The 19,165-nt window shown below is 45.5% G+C and overlaps 1 protein-coding gene and 1 long non-coding RNA gene across 29 annotated transcripts in view; one reads left to right on the top strand and one right to left on the bottom strand.

The window, feature by feature from the left end:
- Positions 1–1,745, bottom strand: part of ENTPD6 (ectonucleoside triphosphate diphosphohydrolase 6) — a 36,339-nt gene extending 34,594 nt beyond the window's left edge. For 12 of the 27 annotated variants that reach the window (XM_063600916.1, XM_063600927.1, XM_063600929.1 and 9 more), the window contains exon 1: positions 372–510. The gene's annotated coding sequence lies outside the window, so the exon portion shown is untranslated. Of the gene's footprint in view, positions 1–371; positions 513–926; positions 1,028–1,320 lie in introns of those variants that run through there. The other 15 variants (XM_034947590.3, XM_063600939.1, XM_057300881.2 and 12 more) reach the window with 11 other exon arrangements.
- Positions 436–17,768, top strand: LOC112437987 (uncharacterized). 2 transcript variants are annotated; one of them, XR_008622321.1, is made up of 3 exons: positions 436–558; positions 10,214–10,296; positions 11,033–17,768. It is a non-coding gene; the product is annotated as an uncharacterized LOC112437987 (long non-coding RNA). The 2 variants fall into 2 exon arrangements; XR_008622322.2 differs by lacking the exon at positions 436–558 and adding an exon at positions 9,246–9,340.
- Positions 17,769–19,165: the final 1,397 nt, after the last annotated feature.

The raw sequence follows: 19,165 nt of genomic DNA, 5'->3' as shown, positions 1-19,165 counted from the left end.
ATCTGTTGGCCAGTTTCTTCAGGTTTTCAGTTCAAGTACACGGAAGGGTCATGAATGCAAATGCCTGCCATGCACGCTGTATCAAAAAATGAAGCACATTAGAAACTTCCACTCATCCTCCTGGTGGGTTTCAGTAGGTTTTTCTCTCCTTGGCAAAAACCGGTGCGTGAACCGCCCGTCAACACCACCTGCTGTTTCCTTTACACAGGAGGCGGTGGGAGGGGAGGCGCTTCCAGATCTCCTGACACAAAGGGCTGCCCACCTCCCTGGTCCTTTACCCGAACCTTCAGGAGGCAGACGACACACACACTAGCCAGCCACTCTCTCCAAGGCAAGGGGAGGGGGACAAAAAGCAATTTTGAGATTTGTACCGTGCTTGCCAGGTCCTTCAAAAATGACTACCGGCCGCCCATGGCTCTTGCACAGCGGGTGGGAGGAAGAGTCCTTGTAATCCACCTCTCCCAAGGAACTCCTGCGCGAGGTTTCAGATTCCTCGCCTGCAGGCTATGGCTGACTTCCCCGTATCCTGTGTGACGTGGGATGTGTGGCTTCGCGCAGGTAAGGCTGGAATACAGGTGCCTGGAGGGACACCCAGAGCTGCCCAGGCACTTCCCGGTGGCTGCTTCCTTTGCACTTTGCACTTACAGGTGCACTTATAATAAAAACACCCTCCCTTCCACGCTCCCCTGGGCCCTCCCATCTCTCCTTCCTCTTCCACGCTCTCCTGGCTGTTGAATGTTTTCCACTGAAGGAGTCTAGTCTGTCCACCTAGGGGGCTCTCCCTCCCTCGGTCCAGGGCATCCGCGGCTCACAGGTCAGCGCGGGCAGAACCGCCCTGACCACCTATGAGCTCCTCGGGACACCACCCCAATGCCAGGGTGAATCGTCCTTACACCCTCAGTCCTGTCCGAGCGGCCTGATCCTACCTGTTTCCCAGAAAGTGCTACGCGAAGCTTCCCCGCCGGGCTCATCCAGGGCGGAGGGGCCTGTCCCTGACGCAGACTGGGGGCGGGTCCGCAAAAGCGGGCTGAATGAATGAACGCAACAGGGCTGGGGCCCCCTGGGGCTAGAGGCCCCTGCTATTTGGCCCGCCCTGTGGCCCAAAACACTGGACTTGCCCCCCACCGGTCAGCGGAGCCCAGACATCCAGTGAGCCCTAATGGAGCCTGGACAGGAAGGCAGCAGGAGGTGCGAGTGACCCACCCGGGGTGCGAGTGACCCCGAAGCCGTCCTCCGGAGCGCAGCGCGCCCGCGTGGGGAGGCCCGCCTGCAGTCGGTGATCCCCGGCCGCCCCCGCCAGCGCCCCGGCCCGCCGCTTACCGTGCACCGCGCGCTCCGCCACACCCACGGAGACGAGTGCCCTTTTCCGGGGAGCAGGCGGCAGCCGGTCTTTTGGGCTCCCCCGCCCCGGCCGGCGCCACCCCGGCCTCCACCCGCGGGATACGACCCCACGATTCCCTAGGGCCTGGGCTCCGCCCCATGCACGTGGCGTCACAGGCTGGGCGGGGCGGGCGCACCCAGCCGCGCAGGCGCAGGCGGGAGAGGAGGTGGGGGTCGGGGGACCCAGTTGCGCAGGCGCGGGCGGAGTATGGGTTCTCAGCTGCGTAGGCGCGGTGGCTGGCTTTTCTTTCTGCGGTGGTCTTGCGGTTTTCTCCAGTCCACAGCCGGGCTGGCGTCGGCCCAGAGAGGGGGGCTCGGCAGTCTGGTTCCCCGAGCGTCTCAGGGCGGGCCCTCGCCAGATTCGAGGGGTTCCCTTGGCCAGTTTCCTCACGGCGCGGCGGAGCTGGCCCTCGTCGTCCCTGGCAGGGGGCAGCCTCACAGCCTGGACCGGCCTGTGCAATTTCCCCCATCCCTCCACGTCTACATTTTATTTTTTTCTTTTTCTTTTTTTAGGACAATGCATGATGGAAATGCAGCCACATCATAGCAGGCAGGTTCATGAAATCTGCCCTCCTCCCACCGTTTCTTGACCCCATTTTCTTTTCTTTTCTTTTTTTTTTTTTAACAGGGTCTCACCCAGGCTGGAGTGCAGTGATGTGGCCTCGGCTCACTGCAACCTCTGCCTCCCGGGTTCAAGCGATTCTGTTGCCTCAGCTTCCTGAGTAGCTGGGATTACAGGCGTGCGCCACCACGCCTGGCTAATTTTTGTACCTTTAGTAGAGACGAGGTTTCACCCTTTTGGTCAGGCTGGTCTCGAACTCCTGACCTAAGGTGATCCGCCTGCCTCGGCCTCCCAAAGTGCTGGGTCTACAGGCATAAGCCACCACACCCGGCCCTTGACCCCATTTTCTGTCTTCCTAGAAATCACCAAGGTTGCAACTCCTGACTGTCCTGGCTCACAGGCTCCAGCTTACTTAGGGACCCCACGGTGGGGGCTGCCCACGTGCACACCTGTGCTAGGCGCCCTCATTCCCGCAAGGGCCAGAGCCCCTTCCCGGCCCATGGCGTCTGGCCAAGGAGGTGTGGGTGCGCCCCAGCCAGGCCTGGTCCTAGAGGACGGCCCCACCTGCGCACTGGGGCACCTGGGAGAGCTATTGGTGGAATAAGCCCAGGTTCCTGAAGCACCAAGTGGGCAAGAGTTTATTTTCAGGATGGGACGCTTTTGAGGGTGAATAAGTGCTAGCTGTATGGGATGCGGGGACAGCATACAGACCAGGCCTGGCAGCCGGGCAATGCGGTGCCTGTTGGAAGGTTGCCCACAAGCACCTGGTTGGACACTGCCACTGAGATTTGGTTATTACAGAGGTTAGCCTATGCGGGCCTTCACTGATGGACCTTGAAGTGTTTCCCAGTTGCTTTGGGTTAGGAATAATGTGACTGGATCCCGTGGACTGTCTTTGTGCATGCATGTGGGTATATCTGTCAGAAATATTCTTAGAGGTGGAATTGGCTATGGTGGGATATGTCCTTTAAAGTAATATATTAGCCAAACATGGCTAAATTGCCCCCCTTAGACACTACTAATTTACACTCTGGCAAATAATGTGTAAGACTGTGGGTTTCCACACATCTTCACCAGTGGGGTCTTTCCAAACTTTTGGATCTTTCCCAATCCAATAATGACAAAACTATATCTCACGGTTTTAATTTACACTTCCTAGTATTTTGAGATCCTGTCGTGAAGTGGTGATGGCCCTGTTTCTGCTTGCTGCACTGGGCAACATATGTTATCACTTCCTTTCTTTTCACCACTGTTTACTCTTAGAGTTTCTAGAATTTGTGAAAGTAAAATCTTTTTGCTGGCATGGGCTTTTGTGTGTATTATACACTGCTTGGAAAGGTCTTGCACCACATCTTCCCTTCGTAGATTGTTTCTCAATGTTTAATACTCAGCTCAAATGTCACCTCCTCAGACCATTTTATCTAGAATGGCCTCCTCTAGTTATTCTCTGTCACCTTTTATGTTATTTCCTTCATAGCACTCATCACACTGTAACCACCCAACAGCTTCTTCTTGCCTGTCGCCCAGATAGAGCCAATTTTTCAAGATGGGAATTGCAATAGAGTTCGATACACATAGAGCTGGCTAAACAGGAGAGCAGAGGCTTATTACTCCTCAAATCAGCCTCTCCTCAAATTCGGAGTCTAAGGAATTTTTTGGGGGGGTGGTTTGAGACAGTGTCTTGCTTTGTTGTCCAGGCTGGAGTGCAGTGGTGCAGTCTAGGCTCACTGCAACCTCTACCTCCTGTTCAAGCGATTCTCGTGCCTCAGCCTTACAAGTAGCTGGGATTACAAGCGCACACCACCATGCCCAGCTAATTATTTGTATTTTTAGTAGAGACAGGGTTTCACCGTGTTGGCCAGGCTGGTCTCGAACTCCTGCTCTCAAGTGATTTGCCCTCCTTGGCCTCCCAAAGTGCTGGGATTGTGCCAGTCTGGAGGCTAGGGTTTTTAAAAGATAGTTTAGCAGTCAGGGGGCTAGGGAATGGTGAGTGCTGATTGGTTGGGTTAGGGATGAAATCCTGAAGAGATGAAGCTTTCGTCTTGCTCTGGGTTAGTTCCTGGGTTGGGGTCACAAGACCAGATAGCCAGTTTACCAGTCTGGGTGGCTAGTCCATCACAATGTGGGGTCTGAAAAATACCTTGAACACCAATCTTATGTTATATAATAGTAATATTATCTATTGGAGCAATTAGGGAGGTTAGGAATCTTGTGGCTTCAGGCTGCATGACTCCTAAGCCATAATTTTTTTTTTTTTTTTTTTTTTTTGAGATGAAGTCTTGCTCTTGTCCCCCAGGCTGGAGTGCAATGGTGCGATCTCGGCTCGCTGCAACCTCTGCCTCCCGGGTTCAAGCAATTATCCTGCCTCAGCCTCCTGAGTAGCTGGGATTACAGGCACCTGCCACCACGCCCGGCTAATTTTTATATTTTTAGTAGAGACAGGGTTTCACCATGTTGGCCAGGCTGGTCTCGAACTACTGACCTCAGGTGATCTGCCCACCCTGGCCTCCCAAAGTGCTGGGATTACAGGCGTGAGCCATCGCGCCCGGCCCATAAATTTTAATCTTGTGGCTAATTTGTTAGTTTCACAAAGGTGGTCTGGTCCCCAAGCAAGAAGGAGGTTTGTTTCAGGGAGGGGCTGTTATATTTGGTTTAAAGTGAAATTATAAACTAAGTTTCTCCACAGATTTGTTTGGCCTATGCCCAGGAATGTGCAAAGGCAGATTGGAGGTTAGAAGATGGAGTCGGTTAGGCCAGCTTTCTTTCACTGTTGTAATTTTCCTATGTCATATTTTTCTTATTGTCATAATTTTTGCAAAGACACAACAACCGTCGTTACTTGTTTGCCGACTTGTTTATTGGTAAATTCTTTGTTCCACTACTGAAATGAAGCTCCATGAGAACAAATAAGTTGGTCTGTGCTGCTCACTGCTGCATGTCTGGCACTCTGTCTAGAACATGGTAGGTGCCTGTAGCATACATTATTGGTGCTAATGTCCCTTGCCTGCCTCTGCCGTCAGCTCTCTGATTGTTGTGGAGAGTTCCCCTGAATGCTGCCACCTCAAGCATCTCGTTGCTGTCCTCTTTAGGGCTTATCTTACGACTTTCTCCGGAAGCCTTGGGAGCAGGCGCAGCCTGGAATTCAGGGAAATTTAACATCCCTGGGGCAACTGCAGGGCAGTTTGGGTGGCCTTGGACAGACCCAGTCCCCTTTTTACCATGTAGTTCTCAGGAATAACTGCAGAATGTGCTAGGATTGCAGCATCTTGAGATAAGGGAGAACTGGCTGAACAGCCCAAGGTCAGTTCCAGTTTCCTGCTGAAAATAGGTTGTCCTTCAACACTGCCCAGCAAATCACATTACCCTGGGATGTTAAACCCAGGGCAGGCTGCTCTCTGGCATTCCTCGTCTGTGGTGCAAGTGGGGCATGGCCAGTTGAGACTCCATTTGCCCTGAGCAGATTTCCTGAGCCTTGGGCAACCAGCTTGCAATGAATGCTCCTCTTGTCCCTTGCTGCCTGTCTGTAAGTAATAAATTTGCTTCATATAACTTATTGAGTATGAATGCGTTCTCTCTCACTGAACACAGACATGTTGGTAACCAGTGCACAGTGAACCTCCTTCCCAGCAACCCTTAACTAACTGGGGATATATACCTCAGCCTTCTGTCCCCAGAGGACCAATTCTGAGTCCTCAGTAGAAGTGAGCCTCAGTGACCCTTAGTGGTGATCAGCTCAGTAATGCCCCCTTGGGTTGGTCCTCCGATCTTCCTCGGTTCTCTCTCTCTCTCTCTCTCTCTCTCTCCTGCTTCTGGGAATCACCTCCCAGGTCAACTACCTGCATCTAAGCTCTTGACTCAAACTGCCTTTGGGTAAACTCAAATGAAGTCAACATACAAAATATTTCTTGAAGAAATGGATGGATTGATGAGGGTGCTTCTAATGTTTTCACTTGTCAGCCAGAAGCAGCTCAGCCCTGCAGGCAGAAGGTGAAGGAAGCCAATTGGCACCCGCCCTAGGAATGCAGGAGCAGATAACTGAGACATGGGCTCCAGCAGAACATGTATGCAAGTGTTCTGACAGCAGGGGGGAGTGCCTGGCCCTGCTTTTTGGGGGTGAGAATGTTTTAGAAGAGGTTGGTGAGTTACCAAGCTGCCTCAATTTACCTAACTTGAGTAATAGTGGAGGAAGCCCTCTATTGTGTGTGGCTTGCTCACATGTGTCCACCTACTCACAAAAGTCCAGGAGGACAGCTGCAAAGCTGTCTGCTCAGTGAAGGAACAGAACATGGACTGTGCAGTGTCTCTGTAGCAGAGGCTGTCAGGCCTCCTGCCCGTGTCTGTCCCACTGTGTGCTCCCGTGACTCTCCACAGCAGGGCCTTCTTTTGGCAGAGGAAATGCCAGGAGGTAATGCTTCTGAGAGCAGTTTCAGCCCATGTCAGGTGCAAAGACCCTGGCTCCCTTTCCACTCAGGACAACTCTCCGGCATGTCTACTTGGAATTGAACACAGTGGTCCAGAGCGGTAACCCATACTGGCTTTCCTCCTTTCCCTGTCTCACTGCCCCACTCCTCTACTGGTTTTTCCTGGTGTCACCTCCTAAATAAACTACTTGCACTCAAATCATTCTTTAGAATTTATTTTGGAAGAATTCAACCTAAGATACCATCACTCATAGGTCATTTGTTAATAATATCAAACAAAACATCTTAGCCACTGCTCTGATTTCTTCCTCTGGTTCCCTGAAATCTATAACCACAAATCACTGCTTTCTCTACCAAATATTTTTCCTGTAACTCACCAAAAAAGTCAGATCTTCCCTGCTCATGGCTAGCCTTCCATTTTCCAAAATCTACTACAAACAAGAAAAAATGTGAGGGAAACCCTGCTCTTCCCCAAGAGAACTTGGCATTTATGATTCCTGCCTGCCACATGGGCCATTGTGTGGTCTCTTTTAGCTTCCCCATGGATGATCCAACAGACGTCACCTTGCACTGTAGTGATAGTCTTGTTGGGACCACATGAAGTGCAGCTGTAAAACAGGTAATACTGTTCTTGGCAATTGGTTGACTGTCCTGGTAGGGGGAGACTGGTGTGAACAGATTGTCCCATTTAGAGTAGCTGTTAATGTCTTCTCTCCATGAGGGCCTTTAGCATTTTACATTGTATAGGTTGTCGTCTACCAGATTAAGAAAATTTTCTTCTATTTCTAGTTTAAGAGTTTTAAAAAATCATTAATGAATGTTCAATTTTATTTTGTGCATTTCCTTCATCTATACATGATATTATTATTTTTCTCCACTAATTTTCTTTTTTGTTTGAGATGGAGTTTCGCTCTGTCACCCAGGCTGGAGTGCAGTGGCATGATCTCGGCTCACTGCAACCTCCACCTCCCTGGTTCAAGCAATTCCCCTGCCTCAGCCTCCCAAGTAGCTGGGATTACAGGCACACGCTGGCATGCCCAGCTAATTCTTTTGTATTTTTAGTAGAGACGGGGTTTCACCATGTTGGCCAGACTGGTCTCGAACTCCTGACCTCAGGCAATCCACCTGCCTCAACCTTCCAAAGTGCTGGGATTACAGGCGTGAGCCACCGCGCCTGGCCCACTAATTTGTTAATATGATAAGTTCTAACGTTGAATCATTCCCGCATTCCCAATATAAAGCGTACTTTTAAAATACATTGCTGGATTTGACTTGCTAACATTGTGTTTAGGTTCTTTGCTCCTACATTCACAAAAAGATTGGCTTCTAATGTTCTTTCTAATATAGTACTTGTTTAGAAACTATCAAGATTAAATTAGCCTTACAGAATGAGTTGGAGATTTTCTGCCTTTAAATCTTCTAAATGGGTTTAAGTTTTGAAGTTTCTATTTCTTGAATATTTGATGGAATATTTCTGTTTTCTGTGTGAAATATTTTAAACTGCTGATTCTATTTCTAATCAAGCTTTCTACTTCTTTCGCAGGCAGTTTTGGCATCTTTCTAAAAGAATCATCACATTTCACCTAAGTTTTCAGTGTTATTGGTATAACATTATTCACATCTTCTTAGCGTTTGCAGCGATAGCCTCCATTTCACTCATAATAATTAATTTGTAAATTTTCCTTTTTTTCTTGGTCAGCATCTCCAGAAATGCCTAAGTTTTATTACTTCTCTTCCCCAAGAGCTAACTTTTGGCTTTGTGGAACTCCTCTGTATCTTTGTTTAATATTTTTAAATTTATTTCATCTTTATTATTTCTTTCTTTGTACTTAGAGTGTGTTGTTTTTTAAAATTTTCTAGTTTAAGCTGAACACATATTAATTTTTAGCCTATCTTCTTTTTTTTAAAGACTAAAACTTTATTATTCTTACTTAAAATAAATGAAGCAAAAGAAGTTACAAGAGAACTTATGTCTAACCAAGAGGCAGGTGGGTGAGTGGGAAGGGAGGCTGTTCTCTGCTCGCTGCAATGCTGCACATCATGGTGGAGAGTAGGTCATGCTGTGAGAAACAAACTCACTGGTCCAAACCCAAAGTTTGGGCTCAGAGACCCAGAGAACAGTGGAAGCGAGACTTTAATGACAATCTTGCAAGATCGGGTGTCTGATGGGCAGGCACACCCAGTACAGTTTCAAAAGCAATTTATCCCCTAGTGTGCAGGTCCCTCCCTTGGTTTCTCATAGGCTGAGTACTATGGGGTCACAGTCTTCCTGGACATTGCCTATTGGTTGTTGGGTAGGGGTTTTAGGCATTTTCTTTAGGATTGTTCTGCTGCATTTTGTTGCAGCCATAATACATTGCAATCCTAGTTAGCTTAAGGGCTCTTCAAGTACTTGACTTATGACCTAAGTATCTGGGCAGGCTGATAAGAACAGACAAAGTGAGCTATTTTGCAAGCTAGTAAACTTTCATCTTAGACTAAACTTCTTTGGTTTGGCTGAGGGCAACTAAGGCAGTGGGGTAGGGGGAGGGTGGGGAGGCGACAAGCAGGCATTGGCTATCCAAGCAGGGGCCTAGTGTATCCTGTTTCTTCTGTAGTTTGCTGACCTAAACCAATTCAAGGCACTTTGTCTTGGAAATGGACCACTGTATATATTATTTCCTTCATGCTCAGTACAGATAGCTCTCTCAGGGTTATTTTTAACATTCAAGGGGTGACAAAACAAATGCTTCCTGCAGCCAATTCCATTATCTAAGAATCCAAGTCAAATTTTGTTTTGTTTTGTTGAGAAAGGGCATTGCTAAGGTTCAAAAAAATGAAGTCCAAATAGCACTGTATCATCAAGCATTTGCCTTTTTAAAGAATGTATGTATATTTTACAGCCCAGCACCTCACCCTCAGGAAGGGTGTTTCCGAAGACTGATAAAGCCCCTTCAGTGAATGGCGCCAGGGCACAGCTGTCCACGACAAAGTGAGGGTTAGTAACTGCAGCGAGGAAGCCACATCAGAGGCCTCCTGCCTTCAGCATGGGATAGACAGGATTGCGGAGAAGGGAGGAGTTCAGGTGAAGTTTAAAATGAAGCCATTTCTGACAGGCTGAAAGCAGGGCTGTGGGTCACAGGGCGACACATCACACTGGGCTGAGAGGCTGACTTGGGGGCCCAAGCTCAAGACAAAGGCACCATGTTGTATCTGGAAGCCCCTTGTCTGAGGCTGTGAGCCAAGGTGAGAGCTCCAGGCTGCTTCTCTGTGTGGAGTGGCCTGCATGGCTGAGCATCTGCAGGTGACAGGATTCCAGACAGCAAGGTTTCTCAGGGCGGAGAAGTGGAGAACGAGATTTCTCAGCACAGAGGCTGAGGGAGCTGCTTCAGGCTGGCTATCTTTGTTCCTTAGCCCTGCTCTCCTATTACCTGGGGCCTGCCCCTCCTCCCACCTATCTCCTGGCTCCCAGTCTCCCAGGCTCCAGAATGCTTGGGCCAAGGTAGCTAGGTAACCAGAAGACACTCACCCTTGGTGCACTGGAAACAGTAACACCAGAGTGTCCTCCACATGACCCCAGAACTATGACGAGGTCCCCCTCAAAAACCATCCCTACTAGGGAGCCCCAAGCCAGGCTGCCCAGTGGGAGCTACGTGCTGCTGTCTTACTCGAAGTCAACTTTCAGCCTATCTTATAAGAAATGCAGTTAGAGCTTTGCATTTCCTATAAGCACCCTTGTAGCTCTGTCCCACACATTTGGCTATGTTGTATTTTTGTAATTGTCAGTTTGGAACATTTTCTAAAGTCCACTATTACAGTGTTTCTCTGTCCATGTGTTATTTAGAAATATTTTTGCTCTCTCCATTCCAAGATGGCCAGATAAGAATAGCTCCAGTCTGCAGCTCCCAGCATGATCCACGCAGAAGATGGGTGATATCTGCATTTCCAACTGAGGTACCTGGTTCTTCTCATTGGGACTGGTTGGACAGTGGGTGCAGCCCACAGAGGGTGAGCCAAAGCAGGGCGGGGCATTGCCTCACCTGGGAACAACAAGGGGTTGGGGGATTTCCCTTTCGTAGCCAAAGGAAGCCGTGACAGACTGTACCTGGAAAAATGGGACACTGTCCCCCAAATACTGTGCTTTTCCAAAGGTCTTAGCAAACAGCACACCAGGAGATTATATCCCGCACATGTCTCAGTGGATCCCATGCCTATGGAGCCTTGCTCACTGCTAGTGCAGCAGTCTGAGATCAACCTGTGAGGCAGCAGCCTAGCAGGGGAAGGGGCGTCTGCCATTGCTGCAACTTGAGTAGGTAAACAAAGCGGCTGGGGAAGCTTGAACTGGGCGGAGCCCACTGCAGCTCAGCAAGGCCTGCTGCCTTTGTAGTCTCCACTGCTGGGGGCAGGGCATAGCAGAACAAAAGGCAGCAGAAACTTCTGCAGACTTAAACATCCCTGTCTGACAGCTCTGAAGAGAGCAGTGGTTGTCCCAGCATGGTGTTTGAGCTCTGAGAATGAACAGACTGACTCCTCAAGTGGGTCTCTCACCCCTGTGTAGCCTGACTGGGAGACATCTCCCAGTAGGGGCCAACTGACATCTCATACAGGTGGGTGCCCCTCTGGGATGAAGCTTCCAGAGGAAGGATCAGGCAGCAATATTTACTGTTCTGCAATATTTGCTGTTTTTCAGCCTCCGCTGGTGATACCCAGGCAAACAGGGTCTGGTGTGGACCTTCAGCAAACTCCAACTGACCTGCAGCTGAGGGACCTGTTAGAAGGAAAACTAACAAACAGAAAGGAATAGCATCAACATCAACAGAAAGGACATCCACACCAAAACCCCATCTGTAGGTCACTAACATCAAAGACCAAAGAGAGATAAAACCACAAAGATGGGGAGAAACCAGAGCAGAAAAGCTGAAAATTCTAAAAACCAGAGCACCTCTTCTCCTTCAAAGGATCGCAGCTCCTCACCAGCAATGGAACACAGCTGGATGGGGAATGATTTTGATGAGCTGAAGGCTTCAGAAGGTCGGTAATAACAAACTTCTCTGAGCTAAAGGAGGATGTTTGAAACCATTACAAGGAAGCTAAACACCTTGAAAAAAGATTAGACGAATGGCTAACTAGAATAAGCAGTGTAGAGAAGACCTTAAATGACGTGATGGAGCTGAAAACCATGGCATGAGAACTATGTGTTGCATGCACAAGTTTCAATAGCCAATTCGATCAAGTGGAACAAAGGGTATCAGTGATTGATGACCAAATTAATGAAATAAAGGGTGAAGAGAAGTTTAGAGAAAAAAGAGTAAAAAGAAATGAACAAAGCCTCCAAGAAATACAAGACTATGTGAAAAGACCAAATCTACATTTGATTGGTATACCTGAAAGTGATGGGGAGAATGGAACCAAGTTGGAAAACACTCTTCAGTGTATTATCCAGGAGAACTTCCCCAACCTAGCAAGGCAGGTCAACATTCAAATTCAGGAAATACAGAGAACACCACAAAGATACTCCTTGAGAAGAGCAGCCTCAAGACACATAATCATCAGATTCACCAAGGTTGAAATGAAGGAAAAAATGTTAAGGCCAGCCAGAGAGAAAGGTCGGGTTACCCACAAAGGGAAGCCCATCAGATTAACAGGAGATCCCTCAGCGGAAACTCTACAAGCCAGAAGAGAGTGGGGGCCGATATTTAACATTCTTAAAGAAAAGAATTTTCAACCCAGAATCACATATCCAGCCAAACTAAGTTTCATAAGTGAAGGAGAAATAAAATCCTTTACAGACAAGCAAATGCTGAGAGATTTTGTCACCACCAGGCCTGCCTTACAAGAGCTCCTGAAAGAAGCACTAAACATGGAAAGGAACAACCAGTACCAGCCACTGCAAAATCATGCCAAATTGTAAAGACCATCGATGCTAGGAAGAAACTATATCAACTAACCGGCAAAATAACCAGTTAACATCATAATGACAGGATCAAATTCACATATAACAATATTAACCTTAAAAGTAAATGGGCTAAATGCGCGAATTAAAAGACACAGACTGGCAAATTGGATAAAGAGTCAAGACCCATTAGTGTGCTGTATTCAGGAGACCCATCTCATGTGCAGAGATACACATAGGCTCAAAATAAAGGGATGGAGGAAGATCTACCAAGCAAATCGAAAGCAAAAAAAAAAGCAGGGGTTGTAATCCTAGTCTCTGATGAAACAGACTTTAAACCAACAAAAGATCAAAAGAGACAAAGAAGGCCATTACATAATGGTAAAGAGATCAATGCAACAAGAAGAGCTAACTATCCTAAATATATATGCACCAATACAGAAGCACCCAGATTCATACAGCAAGTCCTTAGAGACCTACAAAGAGACTTGGACTCCCACACAATAATAATGGGAGACTTTAACACCCACTGTCAATATTAGACAGATTAACAAGACAGAAGGTTAACAAGGATATCCAGGACTTGAACTCAGCTCTGCACCAAGCAGACCTAATAGACATCTACAGAACTCTCCACCCCAAATCAACAGAATATACATTCTTCTCAACACCACATAGCACTTATTCCAAAATTGACCAGACAGTTGGAAGTAAAGCACTCCTCAGCAAATGTAAAAGAAAAGAAATCAGAACAAACTGTCTATCAGACCACAGTGCAATCAAATTAGAACTCAGGATTAAGAAACTCACTCAAAACCACACAACTACATGGAAACGGAACAACCTGCTCCTGAGTGACTACTGGGTAAATAAAGAAATGAAGGCAGAAATAAAGATGTTGTTTGAAACCAATGAGAACAAAGACACAACATACCAGAATCTCCAGGACACATTTAAAGCAATGTGTAGCGGGAAATTTATAGCACTAAATGCCCACAAGAGAAAGCAGGAAAGAACTAAAATCAACACCTTAACATCACAATTAAAAGAACTAGAGAAGCAAGAGCAAACAAATTCAAAAGCTAGCAGAAAGCAAGAACTAATTAAGATCAGAGCGGAACTGAAGGAGATAGAGACACAAAAAACTCTTCAAAAAATCAATGAATCCAGGAGCGGGTTTTTTGAAAAGATCAACAAAATTGATAGATCACTAGCAAGACTAACAAAGAAGAAAAGAGAGAAGAATCAAATAGATGCAATAAAAAATGATAAAGGGGATATTACTACTGATCCCACAGAAATACAAACTATCATCAGAGAATACTATAAACACCTCTATGCAAATAAACTAGAAAATCTAGAAGAAATGGATAAATTCCTGGATACATACACCATCCCAAGACTAAACCAGGAAGAAGTTGAATCTCTGAGTAGACCAATAACAGGCTGTGAAATTGAGGCACTAATTAATAGCCTACCAACCAAAAAAAGTCCAGGAACAGATGGATTCAAGGCTGAATTCTAACAGAGGGACAAAGAGGAGCTGCTACCCTTCCTTTTGAAACTATTCCAATCAATAGAAAAAGAGGGAATCCTCTGTAACTCATTTTATGAGGCCAGCATCATCCTGAAACCAAAGCCTGGCAGAGACACAACAAAAAACAGAGAATTTTAGACCAATATCCCTGATGAATGTAGATGTGAAAATCATAAATAAAATACTGGCAAACCAAATCCAGCAGCACATCAAAAAGCTTATCCTCCGTGATAAAGTCGGCTTCATACCTGGAATGCAAGGCTGGTTCAACATATGCAAATCAATAAACATAATCCATCACATAAATAGAACCAATGACAAAAACCACGTGATTATCTCAATAGATGCAGAAAAGGCCTTCAACAAAATTCAACAGTGCTTCATGCCAAAAACTCTCAGTAAACTATGTATTGATGGAGCATATCTCAAAATAATAAGAGCTATTTTTGACAAACCCACAGCCAATATCATACTGAATGGGCAAAAACTGAAAGCATTCCCTTTGAAAACTGGCACAAGACAGGGATGCCCTCTCTCACCACTCCTATTCAACATAGTGTTGGAAGTTCTGGCCAGGGCAATCAGGCAAGAGAAAGAAATAAAGGGTATTCAGTGAGGAAAAGAGGAAGACAAATTGTCCCTGTTTGCAGATGACATGATGGTATATTTAGAAAACCCCATTGTCTCTGCCCAAAATCTCCTTAAGCTGATAAGCAACTTCAGCAAAGTCTCAGGATACAAAATCAATGTGCAAAAATCACAAGCATTCCTATACACCAATAAACAGACAAACAGAGAGCCAAATCATGAGTGAAGTCCCATTGACAGTTATACAAAGAGAATAAAATACCTAGGAATCCAACTTATAAGGGATATGAAGGACCTCTTCAAGGAGAACTACAAACCACTGCTCAAGGAAATAAAAGAGGACAAAGGGAAGAACTTTCCATGCTCATGGATAGAAATAATCAATATAATGAAAATGGCTATACTGCCCAAGGTAATTTATAGATTCAATGCCATCCCCATCAAGCTACCAATGACTTTCTTCACAGAATTGGAAAAAACTAAAGTTCATATGGAACCAAAAAAGAGCCTGCATAGCCAAGAGAATCCTAAGCAAAAAGAACAAAGCTGGAGGCATCACGCTACCTGACTTCAAACTATACCACATGGCTACAGTAACCAAAACAGCATGGTACTGGTACCAAAACAGAGATATAGATCAATGGAACAGAACAGAGGCCTCAGAAATAACACCACACATCCACAGCCATCTGATCTTTGACAAACCTGACAAAAACAAGAAATGGGGAAAAGATTCCCTATTTAATAAATGGTGCTGGGAAAACTGGCTAGCCATATGTAGAAAGCTGAAACTGGGTCCCTTCCTTACACCTTATACAAAAAATTAATTCAAGATGGATTAAAGACTTAAATGTTAGACCTAAAACCATAAAAACCCTAGAAGAAAACCTAGGCAATACCATTCAGGACATAGGCATGGGCAAGGACTTCATGACTAAAACACCAAAAGCAATGACAACAAAAGCCAAAATTGACAAATGGGATCTAATTAAACTAAAGAGCTTCTGCACAGCAAAAGAAACTATTATCAGAGTGAACAGGCAACATACAGAATGGGAGAAAATTTTTGTAATCTACCCATCTGACATATGGCTAATATCCAGAATCTACAAATAACTTAAACAAATTTACAAGAAAAAAACCAAACTTATCAAAAAGTGGGCAAAGGATATGAACAGACACTTCTCAAAAGAAGACATTTATGCAACCAACAGACACGTGAAAAAATGCTCATCATCACTGGTCATCAGAGAAATGCAAATCAAAACCACAATGAGATACCATCTCACACCTGTTAGAATGGCGATCATTAAAAAGTCAGGAAACAACAGATGCTGGAGAGGATGTGGAGAACTAGGAACACTTTTACACTGTGGGTAGGAGTGTAAGCTAGTTCAACCATTGTGGAAGACAGTGTGGCAATTCCTCAAGGATCTAGAACTAGAAATACCATTTGACTCAGCGATCCCATTACTGGGTATATACCCAAAGGATTATAAATCATGCTACTATAAAGACACATGCACACTTATGTTTATTGAGGCACTATTCACAATAGCAAAGACTTGGATCTAACCCAAATGTCCATCAATGATAGACTGGATTAAGAAAATGTGGCACATATACACCATGGAATACTATGCAGCCATAAAAAATGATGAGTTCATGTCCTTTGCAGGCACATGGATGAAGCTGGAAACCATCATTCTGAGCAAACTATTGCAAGCACAGAAAACCAAACACCGCATGTTCTCACTCATAGGTGGGAAGTGAACAATGAGATCACTTGGATACAGGGTGGGGAACATCACACACTGGGACCTGTTGTGGGGAAGGGGGCAGGGAGAGGGGTAGCATTAGGAGAAATACCTAATATAAATGACAAGTTAATGGGTGCAGCAAACCAACATGACACATGTATACCTATGTAACAAACCTGCACGTTGTGCACATGTACCCTAGAACTTAACGTATAAAAAAAACTTGCTATATCATAGTTTTATGTATTTTTGAGGTACATGTGATATTTTGATACATATGTACAATGTGTAATGATCAGATCAGGGTAACTAGGATATACATCACCTCAAACATTTAAGGACAGTTTTTGAAGAGAGAGTATGTCACAGTACGAGTTAGGAAGCACCTGTGCCATGGTCGTGTCCCCTTTCTCATAAGTAATTATTCACAGCTTCTTTCCTTCTATTCTGTTTACTCTAGTAACTGGGGTACTTCTTAGTGTGAGTACAAAGGGAGGTGGAGGTCAGGACCAACATGTACATACAGGTATGTCCTCAGTGTCTGCGTCTCAGGTAGCACTTTTCCAAAATGACATTCAAATAATTGTGAGGTTAAAATTCTATAATTTTTTTTTTTGTTTCTTGGATTTTAAATCCTAAATTTGGCCTACTATGAAGTTCATGACCATAAATGGAACTTGTATGTCATAGAGATTAGCAAGTTAGTGGTTTCTTTGATTTATGTCCTATGAACCAGTATTTTTTTTAGATTGCTAATAAACTTTAAAAAAAGATTAAAAAAGAAACATTTTTAAATTTTTGAATTAATTTCTAAATTTACCTTTTAATCAGTGAATTCTCACTTGATTGAGCTGTGGCCAGGGAGTGTCATTTCTGATATCCACTCTGTGGAGGGTGTTGACATGAGCTTTGTATCCCTCTTTGTAACTTTTTGCAAGTTTTCCATGGCACTGGAGAAGAATGTGTGTGCTGCACCTGCTGGGTGAATAAAATGTCCCTTATATGCTGCTTGTGAAGTGTCATATTAATTAGGATAAGGCTGAAGTGCCCAAATAAAGAGGCCCAATGCAGGTCTGAAGCCCATGCATGTGATTGCTCCCCACGGCACTGACTCACGGCAGCAGGGCTGGGTGGGTGCCGCTCCACGTGGCCGGCCAGCCTAAGACCCAGGCCGTGGGCTCGGCCACCTTCACCATGCGGTGTCCCGGGCAGTCCTCTGAGCATCTCTGCTCCAGGAGGGTGGGAGCGTGTCTTCCTCACTGTTTTTCCTCCAAACAGTGCCCCCCTCACAGGAAGCATTCAGTAAGTATTTGTTAAGAACACTAATCAATGAATGAAGAAAAGATGGCCCCTTAGTCATCATAGCGGCAAAATTTAATAAATGTTTTTTTAAGTTAAAAATTTTTTTCAATTAGCAGGACATTGTATGCCTCAAAATTTAAAAGATACAAAATAACGTCATCACCATCGTCATCACCATGATTTTGGTAGATTTCTCAGCCTGCCAGTTCCCTTTCCTGGAAGCATCTGCTGTTAACAGCTTATTTGTGTTCTCCAGATATACTTCATAAATGCACAAGCATACGTGCATATGTGCAGACTGGTTTCCAAAATGTTTTTCTATCACAATAAAATGGTTCAACTTCAACCTTGTTTATACAATTATTTCTGAATCCACGTGGAGAATGTATTTGGTGTCATTTGTTGAGAGGACATTAGGCGGCAGTATAGTATCACAAGGAGGAGGCTGGGGCTGTCTACACATTTTTTTTTGGCCTGGCACCATGGCTCATGCCTGTAATCCCAGAACTTTGGGAGGTCAGGGAGGAGGTTCACATGAGCCTAGGATTTCAAGACCAGCTGGGCAACATAGCAAGACCTCTAGCTACTGGAGAGGCTGAGGCTGGAGAAGCTGCAATGAGCTGTGATTGCACCACTGCACTCCAAAGGAAGAGAGAGGTGTTGTGTGGCTATTACATATCTTGCCATATATTTCCAAGTTTTTCTATTACAAATGATGACTCAATGCCTTGAGTCATAAGTCATAATGCTTTGAGCCTGAGGCAGGAGGGTGCTGGAGTGTTTATACACTGGGTCCTGTCAGTTATTGTTGAGTGTTATTCCCTCTGCATATCTGACCTGCTGCACACTCAAGTTCTTGAAAGAGCCTTCGGGCCCAGAGATGAGATACAGGCAGTTGGAGCTGACTGGAGTTGGTGCTGGAAAGCTAGGGTCTGAGGGCCACTGGGGGAGGGTCACTGACACCCTAGCTCATGGAATCTTAGAGTTTTGGAGCAGAAAGGGAGCTCAGAGCTATACTAGTCCACTCCCTCCCTTCTCTCATGGAGCTGGGATGTGTTTCCCTGAGCACTGCATTCCCATCGTGAAGAGGAGGCTCAGACAGGAAAACATTTTGCAGCTCCCATTTTCCTCACAAGTTCTGTCAAAAGTGAGAGACTGTGCCTTGACATAGTGCATTTTTAAGGTAAGTTTGGAAGCCTCTCACTTATGAATTAAATACAGAAAAGTCATTATTATATATATATATATATATTTTCTTTTTTCTTTTTTTTTCTTTTCCCTCAGAGATCGGGTCTTGCTCTGTTGCCCAGGTTGGAGTGTAATGGTGCCATCATGGCTGAATGCCTTGAACATATCTTGTCTTCTCACCTTTTCAGGCAAGCCCACACTCATCTCAAAGAAAATGCATTGAAGGTCACGTTAAACAGGGTCTTTCTGCTCTTACTACTTCTCCGTGTCATTTGTCTTTTTTCCACACACATTCCTTTTCCTCCTCTGCATTCCTGTGGTTGTTCTCATTTCACCAGTTGGCACAGAGCACCCCATCCTGTCCTTATCTGTGGGGAGCCCTCCAGCCACTCCTGCTGGAATGGGCACATTCTACAAAGGCCTGGGTCTGGGCCTCAGGTCCCTTTGCTTCCCTGTGCTTGGCACAGTGACTGGCAAATCCAGATCTCATTCAGTGTTGGATAAACAAACTTGCCTGCCAATATTTTAGACCTCCTAGGTGTTACAAATATGCAA

The sequence above is a fragment of the Pan paniscus genome, chromosome 21 (assembly GCF_029289425.2).
Source record: "Pan paniscus chromosome 21, NHGRI_mPanPan1-v2.0_pri, whole genome shotgun sequence".
NCBI classification, from domain to species: domain Eukaryota; kingdom Metazoa; phylum Chordata; class Mammalia; order Primates; family Hominidae; genus Pan; species Pan paniscus.
This window is presented reverse-complemented; position numbering and strand designations above follow the sequence as displayed.